This window comes from Megachile rotundata, chromosome 11, assembly GCF_050947335.1.
Source record: "Megachile rotundata isolate GNS110a chromosome 11, iyMegRotu1, whole genome shotgun sequence".
NCBI classification, from domain to species: Eukaryota; Metazoa; Arthropoda; class Insecta; order Hymenoptera; family Megachilidae; genus Megachile; species Megachile rotundata.
Genome location: NC_134993.1, coordinates 16767179 through 16780048, shown reverse-complemented (window position 1 = coordinate 16780048; position 12870 = coordinate 16767179). Strand labels below are relative to the sequence as shown.

Genomic DNA, 12870 nt, shown 5'->3' with positions numbered 1-12870 from the left:
CGGAGTCGTTTCAGCCTCTCGCGTCTAACGAGACAGTGCAACGAAAGAAACTCTACTACTCGTACTTTTTGTTTACGTATGTTCATTCTTGCATCTGCACAAGTAGCAATTGTAACAGCTCCCTCGGATAATTTTAATCAGTGTCGACGAACTCTGTTGCAGTTTACCTGCCGTATTATTTCAATAGAGTTCGCGATAGTTTAACGGAAGTGTCGATTACCAATTTTTGTCAAATTATTAACAGGTCAGACTGCGGTGTCTTCGGATATTTGAATCGGCAGTGACTGCAGTCGTTGCATAATAAAATTCGGCTGCGATCAATTAATTGACCAAGATAAATATTATTTCTAGGTGTTTAGAGATGTTTGCATCTTTCGAAAATAAGCGCATTTATTTATAATTGTTAGATCACGATTTTATTTTAATTCGATTTCGCCGAATCGGTGGTAGCGACGACGCGTCTGACTCATCCTCGAAATTGCAGCGCGTTCCCGCCACTTTATATAATTCTCCCTCGGCGGATAAGCGAAACCCGATTTAATATCGTGCGATTCGGTAGCGTGCAATAGCGAGGAAGGGGGTCGGAAGAGACGGAACGGGGGGTACGAAGGTATAAACTTCGCCAACAGAGAACAATGAGTCTGCCATCGAGCTCGAACGGATCTCTCGTTCCTCTCACTCGTCAGAAACAAACTTTTCTCGCAACCAGACGACATATTTCCCGCTTCTGAAGCCTCTCTTCCTCCTCCACCTCCACTCGACGTCCTTCGAAAGCAGCCAGTCGCTGTTTCCGACGAAAACCGTCGTTGAAAAGCTTCTGAAGTGGCTCGACGAAGTCGTTCCTCACTCGCGATTGCTTCTAACGTTGCGTTATTGGCTGCAAATTTACACGGTGTCGAAGAATTTCAAGCATTATTCGAAAATATACCTCCGTATGGCCAATTTGATAGAAATACGAATAATCAATTATACATTAACTGTGAAAAATTAGTATTTCACTCGTCGTGAATGGTCATCGAAATTTGGACGCGAAACGAATAGGGAAACACCGAGGTAAATCAGTAACATGGACGTTTAGCTAATTAAATTCGACCTAGTGATTAGAAAGAGAGTCGAAAGGTAGAAGAACGTCGTCGATTCGGGACATGGGGTAAAAAGTAAAGTGGCAATCGAGGCGGAGAACCGCGACAGTAAAAAACGATATCGTAATTAATCACGTTGCTTCACGAACTCGTCGTTTCGTACGAGAAACGGAAGGTTGAAGGGATGATTGCTTGAAAAGAGTAATTTCTACGTTCAACCCTGGCTTCCATTTTGTGTGTTTTCGTTTCGTTTCGGAGTTACAACGCCGTCCAAAGTACATATTTGATCGTACGGATTGCTTTGGACGTTTAAACGAAGTAGAAGATCAACATATTATTTAGCCGATAAATTTTAAACGAATTATCAAAGTTCATTAGCATCGGCAACAAGGATTGTTTAAAAAATCATGATGCACACAACACACTGAGTGCTTCGATATTGATTTTAATTTTAATTTTATTTATCTCGATTAAAAGGGCGGCGAATTGTTCAGGCATCTGTACGAACAAAGAGATCTAATAGTTTTGAACGGTGCCGTAGTTAGGCTCGATTTTAATTTGAAGAAACTCGGAGAACGGGAATTGGCATCGAACCGGGAACAATTTCAATTTCGAGCTGCAAGTTTGTCAGAGGCTTGCAGCTGCACCGCGTCGAGGGTTTCTTTTAATGGTCAATCGAGAGTTTCGAAGAAGAGTTTATTTCTTCGGCTTTGAGCTGGAAACGATTCACGGTTATTAATTTTTAGCCTTTGTCTCGTGTCGATTCATGGATTTCGCAGAAACTGAGGAAATATACTCTTTTATCGACATTCGTCGTCTTCTTAAACACCGATGCGTGTTCAATTTTTACGCATTGTAATTGATTTTTCGATAAACTAATATACCTTGTAAAACTTGATCAAAAGCGTTCTGTTACATGGTTGGCCCACTCACGATCATTTTTATGTAATATTCGCCTCCTAATTTTGCCTGAAAGCAATTTGCTGCTTAATCAAACGCCGGCTAAAAAGCCTTGCTAATTGGACAAGCAGTCGAAAGGCTCGCATTTACTTTGACACGTGTATCGAAGTAGGCCACGCGACGAACAGTTTCCTTACGGATGTAACTTTCTTAGCAACGTTCTGATAATTAAATTCTAAACGACTTACGTGACTAGGACCGATGAAAATTTGATCGGGTTGCGGGGGAGTTCCGATCCGATTTCGCCCTGGTTAACTATTCGTCCATTGATTCGTTCCGCTGTCCATCGACGGTCGAATCGAATTGATTTACGCGTTTTACGAAAATGATAACGGACCGCGCGATCGAAGAAGTTTTGATGGAACGACGAAGGTCGGTGAAAGGATGCTTGTAAATAATCCAGGTATAAAAGCAAACACGTGGTATCGATGTGTGACGCAAACGCGGCGAGTATAGAGCAACTATTAAGCTTCATCTTCGGTGACAGAATCGTGTCACCTGCCATTACCACGTAACACCGATGCATTAATTCCCATTTGAACTTCATCGAACTGTCGGCTTTCATAGAATGCCACTCCTTCCGTTAATCCTAAAATCTTCTCTCGTTTACTTTTTGTGAAAGCAAAATCCTCGAAGAAGAATTTTCAACCGCGACGTGGTCGTCGCCGACGAGTTCGGCCCCGAATAACTTCGATCCGGCATGAATTTTCAATGAACTGATTTAATTCGCGCGTTCCCGTCACGGTTAAATAACGGAGAAGAAAGACGCGAGAGAAATTCCGGCTTCGGTTTGATCGTTGCTCGCGATGACTTACGCGTCGGTGTTCGCTCACGCGAACCACGATTCAAAATTTCCTGTCAATAGCAATTTTCCGGATGGAAAAGCAAAGAGAGGAAACACCTTGCGTTGTCGCGCGAACGAATCTGAAACTCCGACGATAAATGTAACGGGGAATTTTCTTCCGGGACGTTTATACGTCGAACCGAGTGTGTTTCGCGTTTTGACACTTCCTTTGTCGCGATTTCAATCTACTGGAATATCTCCGGAATACGTTGCATTTTGTTACGGTCTCCGAGTTTCTATTGAAATTATTTTGCCGATATTAATATGTGCTATCGTGGAAATATACGTATAATTTTATACTTGACTCGATGAGTTTCGATCCAATATATAGTTGACTCTATTAAGAAATTTCAACTATTACGTAGGTAGTAATATCGAGTCGAAGATTGGTCGTACGAAAGGTAAATTGTAATTATTGTAGGTTAGAAGCAAGAAGAAACGAGCGAGGACGAACGAAAGAAGACAGAGGAGAGGCTCATAAAGCAGAGAGATTCCTTTTAAGAGAATTGGTGGCGAAGTTCCGGTAGTTGGTGGTAGATGGGTCGGAACGATTCGAAATCTGCACAGTTTGTCTTGGTGGCGTTAGGTAGGGTGGTTAGGCTGGCGGTGGTAGCGGATGAAAGGGTGGAATTTTAATTAATGCATCTACGTGAACAATATCTTAGAGCTCGCCTTCGCTCTTCCGCACCTCCGTCATTCTGTTCTGAATATTAAAGCGGGGCCGCTTAATTATTTATTCTGGCCCCTTTTCTTTCCCTCGCTCATTTACTTTGCCGTCCGTGTCTCGCGTTTCTCGTGCTTCCGTTTCGTTCGTTTGTTCCTCGATTTTCACTCCAACAGCGTTTCCCACTTTCGACAGCTTTCCACGCAAAAAAATATCCATTCCCCTATTAAATACACAGTTCAAGAATATCGCGTTAAATTTTATTCCGTGGGAGCCTACCTGATGGATCAAATTGCACGGTTTTCTAGTCGAAATCATTCAAACTTATCATACTAACGATCGTGACGATTAAAATAATAGTTTCGATTCGAAACTTTAATATCGCAGCAGCAGAAAAATAATTATATTCCGTGAATCAGAAAATAGAGGATGAAATATGTTTCCCGTCTTAAATTTCTGAGAAATTGCATTCCTATACGAAATATAAATTCTCTCGACACATTTGCGATCTTAAAAATTCCAGCTTGGTTATTATAACATTATTCTGCTTCATGTTCCGCCGGTCGATAGATCGATTACTCTTCTTGTCCCAGTTACTCGAAAAAAAGAAGCAGAGGAAGAAGGCGGGAAGCTCTTATTTATTTATCTTTTCGGGAGGGAAAAGTAGGTCGTGGTATGAAGTGGCTCGGTTGGTAGCTACTAATTACCCCACGTTTCATGCATTCAGCGAAAAAGAGAGGGAAATAACAGAGGAGGAAACGTGGCTTCTTTTGAATAAATCTCAGGTATAAAAGTTGGAAAACACACCATAGAGATTTGAGGACGATGATTACCATGGATCTTCCGTTAACCCTTTATGTTCCATTACACTCGTGTTACCATTTACAATTTGACATTTAACAAAATGTAACTTTGTGCAACAACATTTATTCGTGCACGGAACGACGCAACTTTTTAACCCATCTCTTCGTTTCAAGACGTTTATTAATTAAAGAATTATTGAAAATTCGAGGAAGCTCGAGGTATCGATTAAACTTATCCTTGCACCGTTTCGTGGGACATTCTCGATTCAGGGTTATTTCGCAGAAAACGCGCAGTTAACCGAGCTTGCGGTTGTCCCTTCTTCCGGTTAACTGTTTACGGGATGCTTCGGTAAATTCTGCCCACCTTTCCTACCTAAATTTTAACCCTTCCGCTCGAATGATGGTGATCGTGGCGTAAATGCTGGTAAATTTACCGATAACTTGCGAATTTTCTAAATCGAACATCGAAAGGGTACTCTTGTGAAAAAAAAGAATGAGCGAAACGACGTTGCTCTTCGAAGAAGCCTCTCCGTCTCGAGACCTTCGCCTATCAATTAAAAGCAACGTAAAAACGGGACAGCCTTCCAGGACGATAAAAAGGAAAAAAGTGTCCTCTAATTTAATCGAGGCGAGATAACGAACGTACTTCGATATTCATCGCCATGGATGCGAATGGAGCAACTAGGAAATTCGAAACCGCAAATCGACTGACGCAGAACGATTAAACCAGGTAGATATCTGTGATTACGACACGACTACTTTGCCAATTATCCTCGATTATTAATTTCATGGCGTTCGTTAACTTCTTCGATTTCGCGGTGTAATTTATTATTCTCCGGCGTTGGATTCGCGAATATCTCGCGTCCCTGGGTTCTTTGAAAGCGGTAAGACCTTGCACTTTTAACGAGCTCGCAAAGTTTGCGAGACTCGCGAATTGGTCGACGCCGCGAATTAACGAACTTTTCGCTCAGAAATGTTTGTTATTAACCGATTAAGCAGCCGAGCTTCGTTTAACTCCGTTCTCAAATAAACCACGATCAAAATTCACGGTGTAATATTAAATGGACGATACTTTCGAAGAAACCCCTTCGATGACGATCGTTTAAAAACAGTAGCAATCAGCGTAATAAAGAAATGATTCTCAAGGTAATCGATTACGAGGACTACGACTTCAAAAACAAAAGAAAGGACGGAAAAGGAAAGAAACGTTTAAACGCAGCTACAATTATAGGAATAATTCTAAAAAGCTGAGAAGCATCGAATCTCGATGAAGTGAATCAACGTGATAATGAAAGAAAAACACTTTATTAGCCAGGCCAATAAACGCATCGTCGGTCGATCGAGAGAAACGACTCGGTACGTTCTCGCGTATCACGCGTGTAACTCGCTGAAACTTTTGAAATTTGGAACGTTTCAGAAACGCTTTCTATTTACAGCGAAATTCAGACACGATGGTTGTAGAAAGCGAACTGGCTGTGCTTTTCACGAGATGCGAGCGAGTTTGGGTGCATCCCTTTTAACGTATATACCTATATACGATGGAAAAGTGTGTGGGGGAGGGTTGGAAGTACCTATTTAGAGAAAAGCGTATGTTAAAAACGCGGAGGAAATCGATGCGAGTGTGCACCCGCTCGAAAAAAAAGACTTTGAGAAATATTTCCATTTACACGAGCTCGCGCATTCGTCAAGGTGCAGCGGAAAAAATGGGATGTTGAATTGAATCGAAATGCGGAGAATAAATTAGCTTCGTACTATGCGTTTTTCTGTAAAAATAGTCACGATTCTGCTTGTCAAATTAGTCAAAGAACCTATACTACTTGTCTGACCATCATCCAAGATCAGCTGCGATTCTACCCGGAATCGGCAGAACGCAGACAGGATCCGTTAACGACTCGACTGAAGATTAACTGGCGATCCATGGGAAATCGTCTCGTGACCTGTTCAAAATCAATCGATGACCTAAAATCAGTTGTCGACCCATTTAAAATAAAGCCGACGATTCACCGGTAACTTTATACGGGTAGGTGGTTGAAAGCGTCGCGAGAAGCATGCATAGGTACTTTTGAAAAGTATAGGAAACTTCTGGTTCGTGCATTATGTATAAAGCGCATAATATCGCGATTTCTTGGATTCCAGCAAATCGCGAGGATCGCGGCAGTCGACGAGCGATATTTATAATTAATCGTGCAGCGATCGGTCCATTTTATTTGTCGTCGAGGCGACGCCTCGATGGAAGGGTGGCTCAGTGACCTGGTTGTGACCCGGTTTTCGAACCCCCGGGTCGACCTTCCGTCAGCCACCCACCTGCGCCCGGTTCGCTGCCAGCGGACCGAATTTCTGGTTTCCGCCGTTCTCTCGTCATTTCCTCCGCTCGGTGCATCGGCTCGTCGGCCTCTTTGCCCGTCGCGTTATCGTCTGCTCGCGACCGTTCCGGCTGCTTTGCTTCTTCCTCGCTGCGAATCGTTTCCCTACGGTCCTCGACTTCTTTGTCGACGACGACAGTATCGAGAGTTGGCTATTCCTCGAGCTGACCGTCGGATAAAACGAGAGATCGTTAGAGGACTCGAGCGTGGCTGTCTCTAACGGGAGGGAAACGACTTTGCCGGCTTCCAATTGAATATCGAGAACGATGACGGCGAAATATCAAGTTAACGAGCGTTCGAAGCGTAACGTTCGCGAGGAACAGAGAAGATTGGAGCGGAGTTGATAGGCGCGGCTAGTAATTAAAGACGGCTCTTAACGCTTTGATCAGGAATAGAAGGATGGAAGGAAATTCGTGGGACAGGCTGATCGAGGATGATACGGATCAAAGTACGGTTTCAAATGATGACTTATATAAATAGATTTATATTATATTTGTCTGATCTGCCACCACTGTATAATACTGGCTTGGTCGTTTCCAAGATTCCTCTTCTTTGATCAATGGTCATTATATTCTACCCGCAATTAAAAGTTACGCCGACGTTGATTTTGTAACATTTCGTTTCGTTCTCGTCATTAATTCGAGCGCGCTAATTGTCTGAATACGCGCGGAAATTATAGTACTTGTTCGAAGGTAGATGGCTCTTGTATCTTACCCAAAATCTTGATAATTGCATCCTACTGTTCTCGACACGCGTCGAAATATTCCAGTTATACAATGATAGTGGTTTGGACATTCGTGTTCAGTGTCAGCGGACACGTTTTACTTGCCTCTAGATGGCTATCAACTTATTCCATTAGTTTGATCAAAGACCAACCACGTACCGAGTAGTTCTACTCGCGCAATTGTCATGTATAAATTCTACGTGAAAATTCTATTAGCACAGACAGTTTCAGCATATTTAATTGTAATTAAAAGTTGCATAGGTAGTTTTATCGGATTAAATTTTCGTCGGAAGGTTGGAACTTTCATAATACGCGAAATCCCGAAGATATTGTACCTCGGTTTCCGACTGATCCTCGAAACTTGAACTGCGAACACTAATCCTTAGCAGTTAAGCTAACGAGTTCCAAGTTCTCCAGTGAATATTTATACATTCGTAGCGGAGAGAAGACGTAACCCATCAACGCGGGAGGAAATATTAAATCTTATCCGCGAGAATGAAGAATTCAACGTCCGCCGGCAAACACCTTCCGCAAATTCCGACGGTCATCGAAACGGAGCGACCGAGTGGAATCTCGAACGCGACGCGTGCTTTCCCGAAGCGGCGCGAGGAGTTCTCCGGAAGCGAAACGGAGAAAAATGAGCGAACCGGTCGCCGGTGTTCGCGATGGAAACTCAAAGGATCATTTCCGCGAAAAGTCGTCGATCGATGATAATCTTCAACGACGGCATAATACGATGAAAGGCATTCGAAAAACGCAGCCAAGCATTCGACGGTCGGTTGAGTAGGTACTCGTCGAGATTGTGCGTTGTATCGACGCCGCGAGGTCGACTTGAATGTAGGTCACTCGGAAAGAACGAGGGTTATTGGCTTTTCTCTATTATGATGCACCGTTGTTCGCCTCGATATTGCTATTGCTTCGCTGTTGTTGCTTTCCTTCAACGTTATACCATTATACGCTTTCTCCGCTTCATTATTCGATACTTTTCAACAAGTTAATAATTATCAAGCGAGAAAGTCGAATGTCGCACTGGATCAACCTACGAGCGCGTTTTTAACTTGCTCTCTATTAAGTAAAATCCAATTTTCTTTTCATCCTATCGATTGCGCCTGCAGACCTAGTATAGATACGACATAAGGTCGTTTCGATGATTCTCTATCTACTGTGCTTATGCTAATAACATTTATCGATCTTTCGAGTATTTTTCTTTCAATTTGATTAACACGTAATTTCGCGTATTGAAAAATGCCAAGGGAGAGGCTACGAATCTCTCTGAGATCTTCGATAGGAAGATAACTTATCGACGATAATACCGGGAGTAGAATTCAATTTACTCCGAAGAGAAGAAGAAAAAGAATTGCATGGGCCAAGTAGAAGAAGAGCATGGTTAGTCAGCGAACGAAGCGTAGACGAAGTCGAATGGAGTAAAAAAGTCGAGTAAGCAGAACAGTGGTACGAGTTTGTAAACGAGCAGAAAGGGGACCGCGCGTGATCAGAAATTGTAACGGAATAATAAGCCGGTCGCATTGAATGGCAGCCGTGCGTTTCCAGGGCAGTAGAATCGAAGTACGATAAGTCAGACACTAATCCGTAGAATTCGTGGAAAGGGGAATAAATCTGACCTAATCTGACCAACAGAATCGGTACGAACGTATGCGGACAGAGAGTTACGGAAGCCGTCGATAAGGAGATTATGATCGTGTCTGACCTGAAAAGTAGAATCGACCTACGGCGTGGACCGAATGCGAAAGCAGCGCGAGACCATCAAGAATTTTCATTCTTCGCTGATTTTCGCGGTCGACGGATAAACTCGATGAAAGATTATTTTATTTGATTCGCGAGCTGGAGTCTGACGTTCGCTTGATCGGAATTTAATCGAATAGTTTTGCAACGATAAGGTCGACAGAGAAAAATCTAATCCGCGAACGTAGACGGAGCCGAAAAAGGCAATGAAAATACGAGGCTTCTATTTTACGCCTCGATCTCTCTGTTTTTGTTACGTCCTACCGAATCCAGGTCGCGTTCTTCTTCCGCTTCCATTTCCTTCGTTGTTTATCCATCGTCGGCCAAAAAATCCAGCTACATCGTCGAATCGACTCGTCGACGTATCGACAGTTCGATATCAAAGCCAGGGATCGTGGTACAAGGATAGTGGTCATCAGATTTTTATTTTCCGCGAAAAGTGGCGAAACAATCGCGTAGAAACTGAACGATGCGGTGAACCGACTGGAAACTGATGCCCGACGATTAACGAATATAGATAACGATTTCGTTTTTCGAATACCGTCTTTCCGACATATTTTTAAATTAATGATTCTTGCATTTCCCCAGCGCGCATGGCAGTGCTTTGAGCTGTCCAGTCAAACTAATCGGAAACTTCTTTGGCGTTCTTTCAACGCCTGTAATTAATGCATGTCCTCCTTGGAAGCGATTTCCTTTAAACGAACCGCCCGGATGAATATTGAACAGCGTTTAAGCTCGATCTTGTAATCGAACTGGGCAAAGAAACGGCAGCCTTGGAAAACTGAACGCGCTTTGTACATCGACGCTAGCATAATTGACTGGCGCTTGCATAACCAATCGCCCTTGGAAACTGTCCTTACAATCGGTTCGATTCCTTGATTTTGCAACTGAAAGGAATTATTGTTCGTGGACGACACTCTATCCATTGTCACGCGAACTTTCAATTGTCGAAACGAATCCTTTAAATCGATGCTACTCCTCCGAGTATATTCGTGCTTTGTTATATCACTAAAGCATAGTTCGATCATTCGGAAGTTATACGGTACTTGCTCGATATACCACTTTCTTAATCTTCCAATGACCGCAATGCTTAATTATCCACGATCAAATAATATTTCTACGTGACACTATCTATGTTACGCAATCACGTATCGGTCCTATACTATTTTTCCGAGCACGAACCGCCAGCAGTATTGTCAGTTTCCGGGTAAAGCAGCGGTCGGAGAGATATTTAGAAGCTCTTTCTCGCATTTCATCGGGGTTGTACGCCTACGCCAGCTTAATCCTCGCCGTCGGGTCGCGCGTTGCTCGCTCTGGAAAATATAAAATCGATTTTCCGAGGCGAGCGGGCTTCATTTCCTGAAGTTGTTCGCGGCGCTGGACGGACGCGACGGATATCGGTGTCCGGTATTAAACCGTCAGCGAGCGTAATCCTTAATGATCACGAGGTTCGGTTGATCCCGAGGAGACGAACCGCTAATCCTGCTGGAGTTAATTCCGTCATTTCGTCGGTTCTTCGCGACAGTGGCACGAATCGTGGCCGTTCACCTGTCCCCAGAGATCTTTTTCCATCGGTGGATTATTCTTCTTTGTCGGCGAACGCCCTAAGCGGCTCTACAAATGAAAAGTAAAGAGCGGAGTTCTCGTTTGCTCGTTACGAAACGGTCGAAATTAAGCCGCTGCTTTAGGAGAGAATCGTGGAGGCACGGTTTTAGCACGAATCCAGCACGATGGCGAGACGGATTGATACCGCGATCGATTTCGTATCGCGTCGGAGACACAAATTGTTGCTCTTTCAGAGCGGACGTTCTATTTGATCGAGCGTAATGACCGAATAACCTGTTCATGGACAATTATTTGCAACAGAGTTTATACTTCGTTGTTCCGCTTGCGCGTTAATCGAGCGTCGCGTAATTAATATTGTTAATCGATCGATCAAGTTTTCGATCTTCGTCGAGTGACCGGAACATTTAATCTTCTCGGTTTCCGTTTCGTTCGAGACCTTTTACGCTACTGTTGCGGGGACATCGTTTATAGTTCGAAACAACGGCACACCGCAATTTCGTTTCGTCGCGATTCCGTTCTAACGGAGTTGCACATGCGGACTAAATAATTTCTGATCGAGTTTCTAATTCGATAAATTGACCGATTGATCGCGTCGTTGGGTTGTTTACAGCGCGAGTATTGCATCGATTTTTCGCACTTCCGTTCTTTTCCTTCGTTTTCGAGGTATTTTCGACGTTAAACTTCGTTAGGAGGAGTACACGAAATATTATTCCAGTTTACGGTGGAAGACCGAAGAACGCGGAGAACTGAACGAAACTCAAGGTTCTTCGATTCGTTGTTTGTTCATCTCGTGGGTCATTTTCATTCTGACAGGTTTCTGGCTTCGAGACTGGTCATAACAATATTCTGGCGAATATTCTATTTTGCAAAGTGGGTTTTTGGCAAATTTCCTCGGTATAATTTTCGGGAGGTTCTGTTTTATTAATTCGGAAGGCTAAGCAGCTGATTTCCTTGAAATCGAATCTTCTCGATAAAACTTCTTTGGCAAAATTCCACTTTTCGAAAAACTCTCGTTTCTTTTTTCGTTATTATCTCGGTAATGTTCTCCCTGGCGTATCGCGTTATACGAGAGACAGTGAGACAAGGATCAAATTGAACCAAATTCTTTTAGGAAGAATTTGCACCGATCATCGACGATTTTTTATCGTTCGTCGAATGCCGATTTCTCATTCCAGTCTGGTTATCGCTTTGAATTTTCTGCGATCGATGGTGTTGAATAATGAGAACCTTTTTTACGACGTGTCCTGCGAAATTTCATTTTTTTTTTTCTATTCGCGGGAAGCCTCGTTATATACGGACACGAACTGCAAGCTCCTGTAATTCTCCCTTTCAGGTGAACGCGAAAAAAGAACGTGACCTCGATCCGTTGCACCGACCCATACAGATCCTTCTTCCTTGCAACCATTTTTTAACTTCTCTCCTCGTCATTCAATATTATTCGCTGGGAAGAGATCTCCTTTGATTAACCGTTAAGAAATATTCTCTGATATTTTCGATTTCTCACACGTTCGTACACGTTTGTATTTCGACGATTAAACAATGTTAAAGACGAACGACAAACTCGATTGTCGCGTAATAGAAGTTTATACGTTGAGCGAGAGACACTCGTGGTATCAAAGCGAAAATGAAGACAGGTTAAAAAAGTGTTAAACACGAGACACGGAGTGGATCAAAGGATATTAAGTTACGGTGGCAACAAAATCAGAAATTTCACCGGTTACTTGATGGAGTAAGCATCGCTTCCAGAGAAAGATATTTTCCCATCGAGGCAATGGTCAACACGAGCAGCCTTTGTATCCTTCGTATTTTCCCTCGATAGTGCTTTCAACGACCGCACCAGCCACTCCCCGTTTCTTTGTGGATCGCATTCCATTTTCCAGGGAATCGCAAACGACGTGGCCGTCCTCGATCTTTATCCATTTACGCGGCGCAAAAAGCTTCAGCTTAAGCGGACGTTCTCGAAACCCACGCGTGTGAAATTCTCTCCTCTCGCCTCGAAACGATCGAACGCTGGCAAATCCAACGATTTCGTATTTCTCCGAATAGATGTTGCGAAATATCGAGGTCGAAAAATATTCTTCTTCGACATCGATCGATCGGATATGATTTTCAGTCACCGAA

At 43.2% G+C, this 12870-nt stretch overlaps 2 protein-coding genes across 2 annotated transcripts in view; one reads left to right on the top strand and one right to left on the bottom strand.

Annotated features, from left to right (window-relative positions):
* The window catches only part of LOC100881070 (uncharacterized), a 99990-nt gene that overhangs the window by 14232 nt on the left and 72888 nt on the right, over nucleotides 1–12870 (bottom strand). The gene's annotated exons all lie outside the window — the stretch shown is intronic.
* LOC100876962 (uncharacterized) overlaps nucleotides 1–12870 on the top strand; it is a 31846-nt gene that overhangs the window by 340 nt on the left and 18636 nt on the right. The gene's annotated exons all lie outside the window — the stretch shown is intronic.